This window comes from Zingiber officinale, chromosome 10B (assembly GCF_018446385.1).
Source record: "Zingiber officinale cultivar Zhangliang chromosome 10B, Zo_v1.1, whole genome shotgun sequence".
NCBI lineage: Eukaryota > Viridiplantae > Streptophyta > Magnoliopsida > Zingiberales > Zingiberaceae > Zingiber > Zingiber officinale.
Genome location: NC_056005.1, coordinates 74,454,448 through 74,475,828, shown reverse-complemented (window position 1 = coordinate 74,475,828; position 21,381 = coordinate 74,454,448). Strand labels below are relative to the sequence as shown.

At 37.4% G+C, this 21,381-nt stretch overlaps 1 long non-coding RNA gene across 3 annotated transcripts; it reads left to right on the top strand.

Moving 5' to 3' along the window:
* The first annotated feature begins 15,845 nt into the window (after positions 1-15,845).
* LOC122028617 lies at positions 15,846-18,128 on the top strand. Of its 3 annotated transcripts, XR_006124886.1 has the most exons (5): positions 15,846-16,386; positions 16,504-16,595; positions 17,576-17,655; positions 17,879-17,942; positions 18,034-18,128. It is a non-coding gene; the product is annotated as an uncharacterized LOC122028617 (long non-coding RNA). The 3 variants fall into 3 exon arrangements; XR_006124885.1 differs by lacking the exon at positions 16,504-16,595; XR_006124884.1 differs by having other exon boundaries at positions 15,846-16,595.
* Positions 18,129-21,381: the final 3,253 nt, after the last annotated feature.

Genomic DNA, 21,381 nt, shown 5'->3' with positions numbered 1-21,381 from the left:
AGTACACTTTGATGTGTTTAGTTTGTGTTCGGAAATAATCGAATGCAAAACGAGAAGCAACTAAAGTACACTTTCTTGTTGTATATTTTTTATTCTTTTTAATTTCATAAATTAGTAGGACAATAACCTTTTGCTATGGCTTTTGAGAGAGTCATTAATATTCATGATTTACAAATTTTTCAACTATTTTTTCCTATAAATAAGTAAAGAATGTCACATTTAATTTATAATTTAATTAAATATTCATACTGTTCTGGAGTTTAACTTTACGTACCATGCGGATAAAATATATCTATCAGATATATATATATATAGTATGAAAAAAAATTCTAATTGATTAACATATTAAAAAAATTCTAATTTATTGACATAATTAATTTAATTAAATATAATTTTCAGAGTATATTTTATATAATTAGCTGATATTAAATTATGTCTTAGTTTTCTTAATTTATGTAATCAATTGCAAAGATTAGGGTGATATTTGGTTAAATGATGAAAATGACTATGAGTATGAGTTTGATAGTAAAATGGAATGAAAATAAGAATGAAAATGGAAATGAAACCTATCTAGTTATTTGAGTTTGGTTGATTCCCATAAATTTAGAAATCATTCCCAAATTGTCATTCCCAAACTCAAATCCAAACATTATCTTTTACTATCATTTCATTTCCTCATTCTCAAACCTATCAACCAAATACCTCCATAAGAATATATTTTACGATTGAAAAGATTGTATATATTCTTGAATTGATTATTGATGAATACATATAAAATTAACAAAATTTTCCTCCAAGGTACTTTCATTTTTTTTATTATATCAAAGCAATAAAGGTTTTGAAGACAATATACTTCCACTACAATAATGGAAGAAGAAAGCTCAAAGGAGATGGGAGCCAACCAATCAGATCCCCTTTGCATCATTCCGATCACCCCCGGTCTAGTTCTTGTCTCTAAACTACTCGAAGGAAAAATTAGAGGCAATGGAGTCGCGCGATGCGTATAGCTCTAAGTGCAAGAATAAAATTGGTTTCGTCAACGGGACAATCAAGAGGCCAAAAGAAGACCTTGATACATTTCAAATATGGGAGCGCCACAATCACATGATGCTTTCATGAATTCTTAACTCTATCAATTTCGACAATGCAAATAGTATTATCTACATAGAATCCACAACCGATGTATGTAATGATTTATAAGACAGATTTTCACAAGGGAACGACACTCGAATTTTTGAAATTCATCAAGAAATTGCAGAACTTTGACAAGGACATCAATCTACGTCAATCTGCTATACCAAGATGAAAGCTCTTTGGGATGAACTATCTTTGTACCATGATTCAATCACTTGCACTTGTGGTGGCCTCAAGAATCTCGCTGAAAGAGAAGAAAAAGAACGATTCATGCAATTCCTTATGGGTTTGAATGATTCCTTTTCCATGGTTCGAGGATCCATCTTTTAATGCATCCTTTTCCCAACACCTGAAAGGGCCATGAACTTATTTTACAACATGAGAGACAAAGTGATGTAGTAGCCAACAGAGACAATTCTGGACATGTTGTGAATTTTGCACAACCCAAGACACAAAATTGGATGACTACTCAATGGGTCATTGAGGCAGAATCTCATCGATCGATGGGTAAAAAAAGGATCGATTGCACTAACTGTGAAATGGATGGGCATACCATTGATCTTGCTTCATATTCATAGTTTTCCTCCGAGACATAGATATCATGGAAACGACAACAAATCGAAAGGCAAAAAAATCTATAAATTCCTCTGTTATTTCCAATATGGAGAGGAGTGAAACCAAGTAGTTGACGACAAAAGAATATGATCAGATTATGCCCCTCCACAAAGACATCTGTAACACCGAACCTCTTATCAATTCTTTAGGTATCAATTCTATTTATGCAAATAGCATATGGATTTTGGACAGTTGTGCCATTGATTACATATCTAATACTCCACCTATTGTAATTAAATTTGTCTCTAAACATGCTACTGTGCAACTTCCAAATGGAGGACAAGTAGAAATAAAGTCCATTGGGTCTATGAAATTAAGCAATAATGTGACTATTGAGAATGTGCTCTATGCTCCAAAATTCATGTTAAACTTGCTTTTGATTAGCAAACTTACACAGACTCTAGATTGTAAAGTGATATTTTACCCTGATTATTGTGTAATGCAGGATTTAACTACGAAGAAGATGATTGGGTTGGGCAAATAGAGTAATGGCTTATACTACCTTACAGTGAATTTGATCCCTCACCTTTGCAGCACCATCAACCAGACACCCAACCTCAAGCATAAATGTCTTGGGCATCCCTCCGTTTATCCACTCTAGTTATTATCTAAAACTATTGTAGATATTTCTTTAGATTCAAGTAATGTTTGTGATATTTGTTATTTAGCAAAAAATATCTCATTTACCTTTTTTCATTAGTAATATTTTCAGTCATGAACCTTTTGATATGATACATTCTGATATTTTGGGGACCCCATATAGTTCATTCTTATTATAGATCAAGATATTTTTTTGACAATTGTTGATGATTATTCTCATTATATCTAGGATTATCTTATGCATTACAAATCTAAAGTCTAGCCAGTCATCAAGATTTTTTTTTCTCTCTTGGATTAAAACACAACATAATTTCCAAGTTAAAACATTAAGATCTGATAATGGGTTGGAATTCCTTTCTTTGCAAACCTTCTTTGATGGCAATCACACCAATTTCATTGATCCTATACTTGCATACCCCAACAAAATGGGGTGGTTGAGTGCAAACACCGTCATCTCTTAAATGTAGCATGTGTCGTTCACTTTCAAGACAATCTCCCTTTAAAGTTTTAGAGGGAACACATCAAAGCAGCATGTTATCTTATTAATCATTTACCCACACCACTTTTATCAACTAAAACACCATATGATATATTACATAATAAAATGCCCTCTTATTCTCACTTATACATCAAAGCAGCATGCAATCTTCTTTTGTTTTGCCACAAATTTACAACCTACTCATAAATTTGATTCTCGTGCATGACATTATATTTTTCTTGGATATCCACAAGGGTAAAAAGGGTATCTTCTTTATGATTCTATTGACAGAAAAATGATTACTTCTTGAGATGTCATATTTTATGAAAAATACTTTTTTATACTCAACCATGTCATATGATGACCAAACCGATGTGTTAATTTTACCAAAGCTGTCGATAACAACATAGAGATACCTTTAATCACTCAACCTATATAAGGTGTCAATAATCCTACTCATAGCCTAATTGACGTCCAACCCAAAATCATGCCTACACACAATCGAAAAACACGAGAATAATCACATCATCCGAATGGAACTTTTCCACAATCCGAATCAATACTTCAGAGATCTACTAGACCTAACCACACACCATCCCACCTTTGAGATTATCAAGTCAACCATACTTTGCCAGCAGTTAGGACACTTTAGGAGTTAGAGGGGTGATTAGCTCCAATTGCTTTGTTAATGATGATTTGCAGTGAAAAACTCGAAACAATTACTAACACTAGAATTTACTTGGTATCCACCTTCTTAAGGTGACCAATCTAAGGATCCATATAGTGCATACACTACATTATGAAAAACACTTCTCGAAAATAATCCGAAGATGAAAAAAATCTCATACACGCTCATATACAAGAATACAATGAAAACAAGATGTAAATACACAATACAATTAAAAACCTTGCGTTCTTGATCTCTTGTTACTTGAAATGTCTCTTGTAGACCCAAAAATGCACTAGCACTTCCCTCAAAGTCTTCCAAGAATCAATGGTGAAGAGTGGGGAAGAAGAAGATCATTTGAATCCTTGTGAACACCATTATATCTATGGATTAGGGCTCCCAATCAATTGGTCTTATCCCCAATCAATTGCCATGTTAGATCCAAGCAAATCCAGCCACAATGGCTCTTTTCTTATTCTATCAATCGATTAGTGAATCGATTATGCCACTTCAATCGATCACCTGATCGATTGAGAAGCCCACTATTCGTCGCGAATTTCTCCTCCTAATTGATTACCTAATTGATTGGGAAATTCACTATTCGTTGTGAAAAAATTCACTCAATTGATCACCTGATCGATTGACAGCTTCAATCGATCACCTAATTAATTCAGAAGCTCACTGTTTACTCACAAACTCTCCTAATCGATTGGGGAAGATCCTGATTGATTACCTAATCAATCAAGACACTCTCAGTACTGTGCTTCGTCAAATAATTGATTACCTGATAGATTAACTTCCCCTCCAATCAATTACCTAATCGATTGATAAATAGTAAAATGTGTAGAGTTCTAAATGAGATTCGTTTTGTATCTAAAATCACCTTATTCCGATATCTAAGTCAAAAGTTATGGCTTTCGAAAGTTTACTACGTTAGACCATCCTCGTTTCATGCCAACTCCTTGTTGGACTTACGACCACCAAGTGTCCAGTCAACCTTTGCCCCACTTGGACTTTCTTTTTTCCAACTTTCTGTTGGATTCCCGATCAACAAGTCATCAAATGGTCACTTCAACCAGTGAACCTATAAAAAGAGGCCTGATTCTCGAGATTTGACATAACACTTTTGTGCTTCAAATTCTTTACTCTATTTTCAATTTTTGTGTTTTTAACGTCCTGTACAAGGCTTCTCCCTTGTGTCAAAGGAGTCTACTAGTTGAACTTCATTTTCCTTAGATTAGCAACCTTCCAGATTGCAAACCAAGTAAATTCTTTTGTCTCGTACTCTTTTTATGCTATTTAGTTTTGATTTTAAAAGTGTTTGTCATACTTAAGTCGAAAGTAGCGAGAAAGGGCATTTTTTGTCATTTTAGGATAATTCATCCTCCTCTTATCGGTCACAAGGAACCAACACTCCAAACCTCTCTTGCCATTGAACGCATCTTGTATCCCTAAACCTAGGTTTCGTTCCTTTAACTCCTTAACAAATTTTCTATTCTTTTAAGGAACTTTTCTAATTTCTCAAATCTTGACTTCAAAACTTAATTTTCTATGCTTAAATCCTTAGATTTGAATGTTTTCTTATTGCCTTGGATATTCTTATTTTTAGGCATATATATAATTTTCTTAGATTTTTTGCCTAAATTGTTATCTACCTTTCCATCCTTCAGTAAAGTAGTTCTAGCATGAAATGACTTGTAATTTTTCTTATATTTTTCATATATCGTATTTTTATGATAAATAGTATTAAAATGATATAAATTATTTTTAATATGCTTTTTATAATTATTTAAAGAAATACAATTAACTAATGGTACCTTAGTTTTGTTCTTAGAAATCCCTCTTTGATTTGAGCTTCCTCTCTTGTTAACCCTTCCCATTGGACATTGTAAATACCCCATAATAGTTTTCATGTGATCAACTAAGTGAACTTAGGCCATGTTATGGTTTGATCCTTGTATCTAAGTGTGTAAGAACTTAGGAGCACAAGAAGTCAAGCGAAAGACGTAACTAGCAAGAAGGACGGTACGGGAGAGAGTCGACGGGCTCAATGCATTTGAGAGACGAGGTGCTGCAGAAGAGTACGTTGGTGGACAAGAAGGGAGCGCGTGATGTTTTTGAGGGATGAAAAGTTGGAGCTGAAGATTACTCGAGAAGAAGGCTAGAAAATGGGTTCAAGTGAGCCCTATTCCTGATGGTTGAAATCACCCAAGCAAATGGAGCCAGAACGAACGGAATCGGAATGGGAGGAAGACCAGACAGTCAACAAACATGTTGACTGTCCAGCCCGGTCTGCACACCCGGACACCTAGGGGTAGCCAAGGTGCCCCGGGCTCGCGCCCTAGACGCAGGTTGGGTCAGCCCAGTCTGGGTGCCCGAATTTGGTCCAGACATTTTGACTAGAAAAAAACTATACTTGGCAGGCCATTACAATGCGGATAAAGTTATCCATGTCCAAGCACCCGGAGTCATTCCAGGCGCTCCGAGTAGCTTGACCAACTGGATATAAATAGAGCCTTTATCTCAATAGTTGAAACAACACACGTTGTACTCAATGTTCTTTTCTATTTTCACTTTCTGAGTGTTATTCTCATGTACGAAGCTTCTCCGCATCCAACATTTTGTTCGAGAAGGAAATTGTCTTACTAAGCTTAATTTCATTGGAATAGTAATCCCCTAATTGCTAACCAAGTAAACAATCTGTCTTGTACTCATTCTTGTTATTATATTTATTACTTTTAATTGAGTGTGTAATTGTGAAGCCTGATTGTTTGAGAAAGGTGCTTGCTTATTTCTATTGTGTAGGGTAATTCACCCCCTCTTATTGGCCGCCAGGAGACCATCAATTGATATTAAAGCAAGGTCACTTCAGAAGGAATAACCACCGACTGAAGCAAAGACATCATGGTCGGACCAAGCCTCATCCCGCCAAAGTTCGAGGAGGAGTTCACACATTTGAAGCGCCGAATGGAGGTATTCCTAAAAACTGACTTTGAAATTCTTTTAATAATTAAGTACGGTTTTGTAGTTCCCAAAGACTAGCAAAGCATAGAGAAAGAAGAGTACCTCTCGATGAAGAAAGAGAAAAGTAATTTCATAGCTAACAATAGAGTGGAATATCACTTATTAAGTGTATTACTGCCTCAAGAAGTAAATCGCATCGGAAGCTACACCTCGATAAAAGACCTCTAGGAGAAGTTCCTGGAACTCCACGAATGAACATCTGAAGTGAAGCTTACATGATGGGACATTCTTTGGAATAAACTAACAAACATCTGTCTGGAAAAAGGTGAGAAGTTAGTCGAACTACATGCAAAGATCAAGGAGCTGATCACCGGACTGGTCAACCTCGGTGAAATAGTAACCAACCGAGACTCTGTATGCTATGCACTTAATGCTTTTCCTATGACTCTAGAATGGACCTCGATAATTGACGCCTACTACATCTCAAAGAACCTGGAAGTAAGTACCCTAGAGGAACTCTTTTTAACTTTAGAATTACATGAAACTAGATGTGCAGTTACAACAAAAAAGTCATGTCAGAATCTGACACTAAAAGCAACCAAAAAGGACAAACCTGAGTCAAACTCAGATCTAGAAGGAGACCAAGAAGTTTACATGGTAAGGAAATTTAGAATATTTTTTAGATCTAACAAACTTAAAAAAATACAGAATAAAAAAAAATCGAAGAAATAGAAGAAAGGTTCAATGCTACCAGTGTTAAAAAGAAGGACACATAAAGGAAGACTGCCCAGAACTCAAAATGGAAAAGACAAGAGGCCCAAGCAAAATAAGCACAAGAATCTCAAGGCCACTTGGGATGAAATCTCATCATCCTAGTTAGAAATAGAAGCATACACTGGACTAGTACTGATGGCTAGCCACGAAGAACAAAGCACCTCAGAAGCTAACATCGATGAAGGGGGAGCTACTTTAGATGAATGCAATGAAGCAGGGGGAGAATCAAGCTTCAGATCCGATATTCTCTCAAGGGTGGACCATTTGGCCATCTTGGAAACTAAAGTATCCTTTGACGTAGATCAGTGCCTCAATATTCTCTCCAGGGTGGACCATTCGACCATTGATAGCGTCAGCGATTAGGAGACAATGAGTGCGCCAGAACCCTGGGATAGCCGCCTGCTACCTATCAAGATTGTAATGGTAACAATCCTGAGTGTTGTGTGTCTCCGATTGATGATATGTATAGAATCTTAGGGGAGCCCATCATGGGGGCTTGGGGTAATTTCTTTGTTCGGCCTTCACATGTTGCACCGCTTGAGACCGTGGCTCTTGATGATGAGGTTAAGGACCCGCTTGGGGTCCTTTATGTGGGAGAGATGAGGGAGGTGCTTAACACTCTAAAGCAGAGTCTGGGGTGACTGTAGAGACCTCCTTCTTTGAGTGGACTATACTTCTTCCACATTAATATATTTGATCACTCGGTTAAGTAGATGGTCGAAGTCTTTGGGAGGCCTCCTGATCAGGGAGTTAAAGAAATCGTTATCTTTGAGCCCTTAGGAAAAGACACTCACTAGAATTTTTGAGGTGGGCGAGGAAATATCCATGGTCATTTGATTGAATTTCTTGATGTAGACCCTAAGTGTCTCCTTGATCCCCTGTTTGAGTGAAAACAAAAGGCTTAGGGGAGTTTTGTGGTAATAGTGACTGTTGGCAAAATAATAAAGGAAGGCCTTGTAGAAATCCTTAAAATTGCAGATGGCTTCATCAGGAAATAGCTTGAATCACCTCTGTGTCAAGCCAGAGAATGTAGTGAGGAATACTCGGTACTTCATGTCGTTCGTATACTGGTGAAGGAGGGTGGCATTTTTGAACTTTAGGAGGTGATTCTCTGGGTTAGTTGCTCCCGCATATTTCCCTATCGCCAAGGGACTATAGTGTTTCTACAGTCTATCCTGTAATACCTCCTTAGACAATGATGTGCTAATCTACTCGGGAGAGCTGTTAGTCATCAGGGATTTTCCTTTGCATAAATGTCAAGTAGGCATTGTTAGGACCGAAAAGTAGCTAGAGGGGGGGGGGGTGAATAGCTCTTCGCGTGCTCGTTGCTCGGCGTTGCTTGTTTCTTCAAGGATGCGCAGCGGAAATACAAAGAAACAAATACAAACACGCTAACACTTGGATTTTACTTGGTATCCACCTCCAAGGGAGATAACTAATCAAAGGATCCACACAATGCACGCACCCTCCACTAATGAAACTCTCCTTTATGGTAACTACCAAGGGCGGAGAAGCCCTACAAGACTCAATACAAGAAGAAGAAAGGGTAGTAAAGAAATACAAGTTTACAAGCTTATAATGAGTGCACAAACCCTAACCCTAGTTTCTTCTTCTTGGCTTTGATCCGCCTCTTGACTTGGAGAACTTCCAAGATCCTTCAAGAACTGGCGATCTGAGCTTTGTGAGTGCTGTGGAGGAGCTGGCGAGAGATGTGAGATGATTCTATGAAGTGATGCCGAAGACAACGCTCGCTTGCGGCTCAAATACGACGCAACGGTCGGATCCCAATCGATTGGATTGCTCCCAATCGATCGGGGAGGCTTTGGATCGATCAGTGGATCGATTCAGAGCGCCTCTGTGCTCTGGAAAAACGCCTGAATCGATCCACGGATCGATCCAGCGTGAAAGGTCTGGATCGATCCACCGATCGATCCATAGCCTGGATCGATCCACGGATCGATCCATAGCCTGGATCGATCCACTGATCGATCCAGAGCTTGGTTTTTGTCCAAAACCAAGTCCCAAACCTCCCAAACCAACATCCGGTCAAACTTAACCTGTTGGTACGTCATGCCTAGCATCTAGTCACTCCCTTGACCTGTTAGGACTCCCTCACCAAGTGTCCGGTCAATCCCTTTGACCCACTTGGACTTTTCTTTCATGCCAAGTATCCGGTCACTCTCTTGACCTACTTGGACTTTCACCTAGCTTCACTCACTAGGGTTTTCAATCTGCCTAGCTTCACTCACTAGGTCTTTCACCTGACTTCACTCACCAGGATTTTCATACTGCCTAGTTTCACTCACTAGGACTTTCACCTGGCTTCACTCACGAGGATTTCCATCTGCCTAGATTCACTCACTAGGACTTTCACCTGGCTTCACTCACCAGGATTTCCATCCAGTCAGGTATACCTACTTGACCCTTCTTCATTCACACTGATCAGTCCCTGATCAGAATCTCCCCATATGAACAACTGCACCTGCATTGTCCATGTGTCTACATGTATTGTCAAACATCGAAACTATGACCAAGACTCAAGCTTGGTCAAACCAGTCAACCTTGACCTAAGGGATATTGCACCAACAGGCATGTCCCCAAAAGATGATGCTTGATCCTCTCCTCTTGGCCCATATGTTCAGGTGGTGGTCGGAATAATGCCCGAGGATATGAAAGTGATTAGGTACAGACAACTAATTGACTGGTGGAATATAGGGCGACACGAAGTTGGCCGCTGAAGGGAATAGTTGATGCCCTATTGGGCCTCCCACTCAGGCTCCTTGTTCTGAATGAAAGCCTGTTGTCAACATGGCACGGTCTTGCTATAAAGTACCGCCGATTACGGCTTGTTGTTGTACTAACTTCTGTGCTCAAGCGTTGATTAACATTTCTAATTCCTCCTACGTTAAGATAACCGTAGTGAGTCATCTAGTTTCTTCTATCTCAGTGTTCCAGATTCAGGTGAAAATTCCCACAGAGTCAAATTTGATCCTGTCTGAAATCGATGAAGATGATACGCTGGGTAGGTGGATCTATTGTTGATTGAAGGAAGACTTTGATCTAGAGGAAAAAAGGTTGCAAATAGGAGTGAAGGGGGGGGGCTTCTTCTTCCTCTTTGCACACACCAAAGAGGGCAAACAACGTCGGCGCCAAAAACCAGGGGAGGGGTCCATGGCGAAGGCTCTTCGGTGCTCAAGTTAGTGTAGTGGTCGAGCGAAAAACTTGAGAGATGAATAGTAAAGGCTCGCGCATAAATGTGACTGATGTAAAAGCATACCTTGCCATTAAAGAGAACTCCTTTATATACTGTAGGAACCTCAAAATTATTTTGATGTGATCAAACAAGTTAAGTTAGGTCATGTTTGGTTTAACCTCTGTGTCTAAGTGTGCAGAAGCTTAGGAGCACAGGAAGTCGAACGAAAAATGCGACTAGCGAGAAGGACGACATGAGAGAGAGCCGACGGACTCGGTGCGCCCGAGGGACGAGGTGCTGTAGAAGAGTACACTGGTGGACGAGAAGAATGTACGTGACGTTCGAGGGATAAGAAGCCGGGGAGGAAGGCTGCTCGAGGAGAAGGCTAGAAATTGGGTTCGGGTGATCACTATTCCGGATGGCCGAGATCACCCAAGCGAGTGGAACCGAAGTGGAAGACCTGGACCGAGGTGAGCAAAACCGGAGCAGAGGACCCGAACCAAAAAAGTCAAACATGTTGACTTTTATGGGTTCGAGCTCCCAGAGCCATTCCGGGCACCCAGAACGCAACTCTTATCAGATTCGACGTGTTCGTTGACTGATGCATCGGGGAATCCTTCCAGACGCCCGGAACAGTGCTATAAATATAACTCTATTTCAGTAGTTCAGTGAACAACTTATAATTCATTTCTTTCTGTTCTACTTTCATTTGTGAGCTGTTAACATTGTAAGAGGCTACTCCGCCCGAAGGAGATCGTCATAAAAGTGCGCATCATTTTTCTTGGATTAGCAATCTTCTGATTGCAAACCAAGTAAGACCCCTTGTGTTTCTGTCTCAGTAATTAGTCTCTTAGTTTTTTATTACAAGTATTCTTTATTAAGCTATAAGTCGAGAAAGGGTTGAGTTTATTTTTGCAGGAGAATTCACCCATCTCCTCTTACCGACCATTAAGGGACCAACATATACCACCTCTCATAACCTTTGTAATCATGAGGTGGCAAAGAATGTCAGGTGTCAGTATTGGTTGAGTAAAGGAAAGCGTATAGCCGAGGAGGTGTATAGTCACCATTCGAAGAATTAAGTTACCCATACACACCCTTTTTGTAACTAACACCATTAATGAGATAGTTGAAGGAATATGCTATCATAAGGTGTTGACTGATGGGAAGTGTAGAGTCATCTTTGAGGAAGGTTCCATTGAATGCACATGTAACAAAAGAAGAATATTTTCTAATAAACGATTGTTATTCTCTGACAGGTTGTTGTAATTCTCTGATAGGTTGTTGTGATTCTTTGACAATGTTGTCTTTTGAAGATATCCCAATCAGACATTTAGTTGACTAGTTGTGTATCATAAGAAGAGTACTAAGTATGGTAGGGCCGCTCGGTCTTTGGATCATTCAGCTATCTAGGGCATGCGGCTATATATAGTGTAATGCTGGGGATCTGATATGGAAATAATATAAAGCAAAGTCCTCTAGGTCTGGCCGGTATTATTACTGGTCGACCATATGCCCCACAATACTTGTATTTGGTGTTGGGTCATTTCAGAGCTAGAGGGGGGTGAATAGCTTGCTTCACTTTGATAATGATGATTTGTAGTGGATAAATTCAAAGAGACAAACTTCCTAATGTTAACATAAGGATTTACTTGATATTCACCTCAAGAATAGGTGAATAATCTAAGGATCCACATCGAGCATACTCTCCACTATGAAATACACTCCTTCTTGAACAATTTAGAGGTGGCGAAATCTCTACAACTCAAGAACAAAAAATACAACTCAAAATAAAAAGTAAATACATAAATACAAATGAAAAACCTTCTTACTTGATCTCTTGTTACTTGTGAATACCTCTTGTAAAGTTGGAAGTATAGCAACACTTCAGCCCTAAGCTTCCAAGAACTAGTGAAAAAGATGGAGTGAAGCACGGAGAATTTGTCGTGAGAGCTCTGAGTGAAACGATCATGAAAAATCCTTTTCTAGGGTTATTGTTGGCGCTTGAATTGCCTAAGTTTTTCCCTTAAGCGCTTATACCTTTGCAATCTGCTCAGAACGACTATATTTTCAACCTTAAGCAATTACTCTAATTGCGTAAGTGTTCTTAATCGATTAGCCAAATCGATTAAGAACCATTCTATTCGATCGTGAGAAGCCCCGTAATTGATTACCCTAATTGCTTAAGATGGTCCTAATTGATTAACCGATCGATTAGGCACATCTCTGTGCACTCGTAAAAACTAGCTTAATCGATCAAGCATGTCGTAATCGATTACCCTAATCAATTATGACATTTTTTGTTTTCTCACAGAGAGGTCCTTAAGCGATCACCCTAAGGCCTGCTGAATCGTTTACCCTAAGCAATTCAGCAAAGCTCCTGAACTCGAGTCCTAGGGTTCCTTTCCTGACATTTGGTCAACCGTAACCTGTTTGGACTTCGTGACTAAGTGTCCGGTCAATCGTTTGACTCACTTGGACTTTTCTCCTCATGCCAAGTGTCCGGTCAACGTTTGACCCACTTAGACTTTTCTCCCAATGCCAAGTGTTCGGTCAACTTTAATCCACTTGGACTTATCATCTCGTGCCAAGTGTCTAGTCCTCCATGACCCACTTAGACTTCCAAACAACAGGTGTCCTGTTAACCTTGACCTACTTGGATTTTCTCATGCCTAGCTTCACTCACCAAAGCTTTTCACCACCTAGCTTCACTCACTAGGACTTTTCATCCCCTACCTTTACTCACTAGAATTTATGATCTACTTAGCTTTACTCACTAGGCCTTTTCACCTGACTTGACTTATTAATACTTTCATTTGCCTAGCTTTACTCACTAGGACTTTTCACCTGACTTCACCCACTAGGATTGTCCAACTACTTAGCTTCACTCACCAGGACTTTATATCATCTAGTTTCACTCACTTAGATTTTCACTTGGCTTCACTCACCAGGATTTTCTAGTCAAGTATCCAGTCAACCTTGATCTACTTGATTTTTCTTCTGCCAACCATCTTGTTAGTCTTGCCCTTACATTACCTCCAGTTAGGACTTTCCCAATCAAGTATCTATTTATCCATGACCTATTTGACTTTCCTTCACATCAAACTGGTCAAACCTTAACTAGAGGGGAATTACATCAAAAATAACTCTAACGGATAATTACACCTGCAATCTTAATATATTATCAAATATCAAAATACAAACATCAAAACTCAAGCTTGAGCCAAATCAAGCTTCGTCAAACTGGCCAATCTTGACCTAGGAAAATTACACCAACATCTAGAAGATGTCTAAAAGATCATATTGGTGCTTTCATCTAGTTGGATATGTAATGAGAGATCTCCTGGTCTTTCCTACGTATATGTAGGAATACCGAGCTGTGTAAACCCGCATAGAATTATGATTGACCGACTGTTATGAAGGAGAGCATAATAGAGAGTCATTTTGCATACTCGATCATCTATATGCCTTCCTAAAATTATGCCCGACCGGATTTGTGCCTGACCTGCTCATGAGGAAGCAGATATGTACTGGGTGTCCTATCCTAAGGGGAAACACCAGCTCTCTTAGGTCTAACCGTACCTTGGTCCGATCAGCCTAGGATTGGAATCCTTAGCACTAGGTGAGGAGCGAAAGTACCATCGAAAGTAACACATTGGTTACTACCTCTCTTTAACTTTGACTGTCACCTCACATTTACTTGACTAATCCATTATCCTAAGATGCACGCATAACACCTCATATCATAAAGAAAATATTTTAATTGATTGACACAATCAATTTGATTAAATGTGATTTCACCAAGGTATTGGGCCAATCTTCATTTCACGCACTCGTTTACAAATTGGACATTCTTGATATCTATGCTCTAATTTGAAAAAGAGTATTAAAGAAAGGATTTAAATTGATTCACATATTTAAAAGATTCTACTTGATTGACACAATCAATTTGAGTAAATATGATTTACTAAATATATTTTGTATAATTAGCTCATATCAAATTAGATATTAGTTTTCTTAATTATTTTATGTAATTAATTATAAAGATTAAGAGTGGATTTCAGGTTAAAAAAATTATACACATTCTTGATTATTAATATTAATTGAATGATATAAAATTAATAAAGCTTCCCTCCGAGTATTTTTATATTTTTCATATAGTTTCCATCCTCGGCCTCCGTCGATCGAGTGGATCAAAGAGAAGAAAAAAACTAGCGTTTACTTTGCAAACAGACAGGGATTTAACGAATAAAATCAAACGAATGTGCGGCAACCAAGTGCGGTAGGCGTGGATCATTTAATAGTAGCTTAATGGATCGTACTCTGACCCCAGTTTTTTTTTTCTCATTTGTTACCGTGTTGCATACCATGACCACATTTTATGTTATGTTATATATATATATATATATATATATATATATATATATATATATTCTCATTTTTTACTTGTTGCATACCATGACCACATGTTATGTTTTATATATATTTATACGTATACCATGATTACATGAACTGGCGGAGTCAGCCCGGATGATTTACTTGGACTGTGGGTTATGCCGATTTTGTCACTCGAGTTGCTCTCTCCTTCTCTTTCATTTGCTTTCTTTCTCTCAAGGTAAACTTAAATTTTTTTTCTGGTTGACTGTGAGAGTATTTTTTTCCTATTTCACCAAGAATCAAGAACTCTTGCTTCATTCATCAAATACTCTATCATTAGATGACCAACTCGGTCAAGCCGTTGCACATAACTAAAATCTGATAATGTCAATTAGTTGCATTAAAATTCACGTCTACTTTTCACACAAAAGCGCATGAGTAAATTTGATGGGCGGCCGAGACTTGGAAAAATACAAATTTTTTTTGTCAAATAATTGAAGGCAGGCAGCAGCACCTTGGAGATGGCAGGTCCTCAACGTAACGTTTCTCACTTAAAATAAAATTAAAAAAAAAATTCATTATAAATATTTTATAATGATACTTTTTACATTAATTTTTTTTTAAAAAATATCGTATTAGATTTGTTATAGTGACATATTTTATAAATATCATTATATTATAAACATATTAATATAAATTTTTCTTTCTTCCAAAAGGCCGCACACGAGGGGGCCGAAACCCGTTCACAAAAGGCCGCACACGAGGGGGCCGATGTCAGGTAGTGGCATGTAGCAAGACAACGACATCGCTATCTATAAGATATGACAAATAAATATTATATGTTATTGAAAAAATAATCTTATAGAATTTTATGAGAATTTTTAAGATTTAAATCAGTCGGTATAATACATTCAAGAAGATAAATATATTAAATTTAGGAAAAATCGATTTGAAATATCTATTTAGTTGAGAGTTCTTCGAATAAGATTAATCTAAGTTAAAACGTTTAATACGTTTAATAGGTTATATAACTTAATACATTAGTTTCTCTCCTTAATTCCTCACACGTGACCCTTTTCCCCAATGTCCCCTCTCCATCGCCAATGCCCACCGCCTCCTCGCACTCCGCCGCAGGGCGTCGACACCGACGACCACGAAGGGTCGGACACCTCTGGTGTAGCCTCCATGGCTACCAGCACCGGACGCGGCCACGACGGGTGCGGAGGCCAGCCCCTCTCCCGATCTCCTCGCGCCAAGCAACACCGATGTTATGCCCTAGCTCTCGATCCACTGCCGGCCAATCTATCTCTCTTCCCGATCCATGATCACCGTGGCCTCCTCATACCAGAGCAGCATCATCGACTCATGGTGCCGAGCCTAGCCTGATAGCATCGCTGTCCTCCATTGCTCAGAGTCGGCGCCATCCATTTGACCTAGCGCCGCCGCTGTTTAGAGCTGCTGGTGTCAGTGTAACCATCATCCAGCCATGCCTCCCCGTGTCTTGCTTCCCTTCTATTCTCCCGAACTAGCCGCCGCTGTGAGCCACTGCTGGGCAGTGTAGATCCACTGAGAAGAGGCCAAAGGGTAATTCTGATTTTGATTTCTAGGGTTGTGTAAACCTGATTGCTTCACTTAATGGAGTGGAATTTGGATTAACCTTTGGATGTAATTTATTGATTGTTATGTTGAGGATATCAATAGATTTAAGCCTTGCTAAGACATAGGCATCCATCACTAGCAGGGCACCAAGGTGTGGTCGCTACTGTTCCAGTAGGACCAAGAGTTTGATTAAGGTATATTTCTTGGTTTAAGAATTTAGTGATCATTAAATAAGTTAATTCTAGATTGGTTAGCAATTGATCAGGATTATGATAAGTATGGTTGATTTGTGAGGAGTTTAGATAGTGAAGTTAATGAATATGTTAATTCAGATTTGGTTAATAACGGATGGCTGATGCTCCATCCTATTTCTTGTTTGTGTTGCTTGGTATTTTATTTTTTAGCTGTATGGCAGCCTAGCATTTTATTTGTTTCCTGAATTTCTCTATAAATATTGCAAGTCTAGTTGATGAATCAAAAAATATTCTTCTAGAAATTTTGTGTTCAAGTTATTTTTTTTCTTTCTCCATGCATGGTCTCCATGCATGGTCGAATTTTATTTGTAGTTAAAAAGGGAAAATAAATTGGATTCCTAGATTTAGCAGTAATCTTGACCATAGTTATTAAGTTAGGTATACCAATGAGATGTGCTATATGTTCAAGCATTGAGCTCATTTATTGTGGGGCAACTTTGCAAACAATTTTTTGGCAATTCTAATATATCCTTATGTGTTGAAGTGGAAAAATATTCAAGACTCTAGCTAAGATTTTTAAAGCACGAGAACTATTTTTATTGCTTTTCTTCTTATTTATTTATTTATTTATTGGTAGAGTTCATAAAGTACAAGTATCAATCTTTCATGCTCCTTTATGTTTGTCAAAGTAGTCTATATATGGTTCAAAGGTTTACCAATTTCTTTATTTATGTGACTAGCTATTAAAATTCAAGTAGAATTGAAGTTAAGGTTGATAGTTTAAAGAAGTATGAATAAACTAAGCTCTATTAAATTTGTGTAGTATGCATTTTCTCTAATTGGTTTAAGTGATAGTCAGAAAACTGAAGTCTTCCTCCAACCGTTAAAATTTGGTTCACATTATTGGAAAAATATGTTGACAAGTATGTTCTATTTTTTTTTTTATTTTAATATATTTTAATGTTTATGTCAATTTTCAGGTTTGCCTCTCAATCATGGAATTCAATGATATTTTTTCTCTCCATAGAAAGAAGACTACATTTGAGCATGAGCCTAGCTTGTAAGTACATGTACAAGCTATAAGATATAGGCTTGAAATTGACTCCTCTTTTTTCTTGAAGTCTTTATTATTCTTGTTCGTTCTTCTCTTTCATTTCCTTTATTTTCTTTTGTACTGTTGTATTCTCTTTTATTTACTAATGATGTTTGCTTTGTTCGTGCACATATATTGTTATAGAAATATAACAATAAAATTTTTTCATTGTTTGCTTTGGTGTTTGCAGTTATCAGTAAGTGAAGACTACTATTAGATGCATATGGAACAATCCTATGTACTTTTCTCATTTGGTATGACATACAATATTTTGAATTATTTTTATTAATTTTGTATTTTTATTGTTTTATTTTACTTATACAAATATATACATTATATTTGTAGGTGACAGGTACTTAGATTTTTGTGAATCAATATAATGGTTGAAGATGATCCATCTAACTGAATTTTTATTTTACAAGACTTTGTTAGTTTTAAAATTTAATATTCTGAGTGTAGCTGTTGATTGTTTTGGATGTAAAAGATTTATCATTAGTATTACATTTATATATTTGACTCAAATTATTATTAAATGAATAAAAATAGCTACTGTACTATTCAATTTTGTTTTGTATTTTTTTTTATATATTCTAAATGGTGGATGAATTGTATGTGTAAATATTTAATTCAAGTTATATATTTTAAATAAATATTAATGATAATTTTAAATATGTTTATAAATTATTATAATGATATTTATTAATGTCATTATAAATTAATTAAAGTGACATTTATAAATGTCCTTATAATATGATTTTTCCTAACATTTTATACTGTCGTTATATCCTTATATTGTGATACTTTTAAAGTTAGCATTGATATTGTATAATGACATCATAAAATGTCAGGAATGTGAGGAGGGTCTAAGACGACATCACTTTATAGGGTGTTTTTGGATGATATCATTAAAACTTAAATATCACTAAAAATATATTATAAGGATATTTATGTATATCATTATAGATCTTTTTTCTTGACAGTGTCTCAAGTTCAAACAGCGGTCGGCTTCCCTATTTAACTTATTCTCGAAAGTCAATCGCAAGCAAGTGGATTAATCTCAACCAGGTAAGGTACGTAGCTTAAATGCTATATATTATCCCAATTAATTAACTTACAACTAATAGAAAGAGATCGTCAAATTGTTTATGGATTGAGTCAAAGCAAGTACATAATAAATACTTACAAAGATTTCCTCTTTCACAGAGATATTTTCCCACTAATGAAACTTGAGACGCTAGCTTTTATAAAAATAAAATAAAATAAAATAAAATTAAATTAAATTAATCAAGTATACTGAACGAAGCAAGTAATTTCTAATAATAATTCATATTTATAAAGTAAGCATTATTTATGTAGTGACAGCCTGGCCAAAGTCAACTTGATTTTGAGATTACATGTGTAGTGCAATAGACTTCAGAATTTTAATATTTTGATAATATATATAATTGAGTTTAGTCAGGTCAAGATTGACTGAATGACTAACATAATACGAGTGAGAAATAATATTTTGATAAAGGTGATCGGTCGATTGATCAATACATACTTTTAATTACACGACGATTTGATCTCATCACAGAAGGAAAGTATGACATTCAGTCGATCGTATTAGGGAATAATTATTATTAGTAAATAATTATTTATTTACTAATTATTAGAGAATAATTTTTATTAGAAAATACATATTTGTTTCTAGTATTTTATATGTTTTCTTATTTTATCTATTTTCTTATTTTTCACTTATAATGATATTTATATACCATATATTATCATTAATAAAGTGCATTGTTGACGAGTGACTCATATTTGGATGAAGGGATATCATGGAAGAAAAATCTGTTAAGATTTTTCGTAATAAAATTCTGTTAAGATTTTATATAACAGAATTTTGTTATGTTTTTCATAACAAATTTTGTTACGATTTTACCGGGTCTGGGGGTTTAGCAGTATTTATAGGGATCATTGTAAACCCATTGTAGATCAGACAACACAAGAATCATTAGATGTGATTCTCTTGTGTAGAAGAGAATTCTAATAAAGCTTCGGCCGTTTTGTGGAGTAGGCAAGTCGCCGAACCACGGTAACTCTTTTTCTTTCTCTTCTTCTTCTCCTTCCTGGTGTTTGCTCTCTTTTGTGCGTCTTTGTCTTGTTGTTCCGCGCGATCTCTTTTCTCTCTTCCTCTTCTTCCGCGGTTCAGAAAGGTTGAGAGGTATTGCCCTCTCTTTGCACAACAATTGGTATCAGAGCTCCGGGTTTTGGCGATTTCTTCAACATGTCGGGGAGAAGTTTGACGGAACCGGAAACTTTGGATTATGGCAGAGAAGGGTCAAGGACTTGTTGGTGCAACAAGGCATGGTGAAGGCGCTAGGAGAAAGAAAACCGGAAAGCATGGAGAAATCAGATTGGGAAGAACTTCAGGCGAAGGCAGTAGCAACAATCAGGCTTTGTCTTACGGATGATGTGATGTACCATGTCATGGACGAGGAGTCACCGGTGACAGTTTGGCAAAAGCTGGAAAGCCGGTACATGTCAAAATCATTGACAAACAAGCTGTATCTCAAGCAGAAATTATTCGGGCTGAAGATGACAGAAGGAACCGATCTGAGCCAGCACATCAACGTATTCAACCAGATTGTAAGTGATCTGAAGCGGATTGATGTGAAGATCGAAGACGAAGACAAGGCGCTGATGTTGTTGAATTCTCTACCTTCATCTCCTACGTACGAGAATTTGGTTACTACTTTGATGTGGGGTAAGGAAACTCTCAAATTGGAGGAGATCACAAATGCGTTGCTAGGTTTTCACCAAAGGAAGAAAACAAGCGATGAAATTTCTCAAGGAGAAGGACTTGTGGTAAATAGCAACCAAGAGCGTGGTAGGAGCAAATCTCGACATGGATATGACAACAACAACAAGACTCGTTCTAAGTCGAGAAGGAAGAAGGTGATCACGTGCTACAAATGTGGAGGTAAATGTCATATCAAGAGAAATTGTCCAGAGATAAAGAAATATGTTGCAGAGAACAAAAGTAGTTCGGCAAAGTCTGCAAACATAGTTGAAGAAGAAAATTCAGAAAGCGGTGATGGAGATATAATATCAGTTATGTCAAGTTCGGAGCAGCTGACGGATGCATGGATTTTAGACTCTGCATGTTCATATCACATGACTCCAAACAAGGATTGGTTTGACACCTATAGGGCAGTGGATTCTGGTTCAGTGTTGATGGGAAACGATGCATCATGCAAGGTTATCGGCATAGGGAATGTCAGAATCAAGATGTTTGATGGTGTGATCAGAACTTTATGTGATGTCAGATATATACCAGAGCTAAGGAAGAACTTGATCTCACTAGGCACACTGGATGATATTGGTTGTAATTACAAATCAGTGAGCGGGGTGATGAAAGTCAGCAAGGGAGCGGTGGCGGTAATGAAAGGGCAAAAGGTAGCAGGAAACATCTACAAGTTGATAGGGACTACAGTTGTAGGTGGAGTCGCCTCGGTGGAGTCTGAATCAGATAGTACTGTCTTGTGGCATATGCGGCTAGGGCATATGGGTGAACGTGGGATGCTAGAACTTCACAAGAGAGATTTGTTGAAGGGTGTCAAAACGTGCAAGCTTGAATTCTGCAAATTCTGTGTTCTTGGGAAACAGAGCAAAGTGCAATTTAAGACGGCAACAAACAAGACGGAGGGA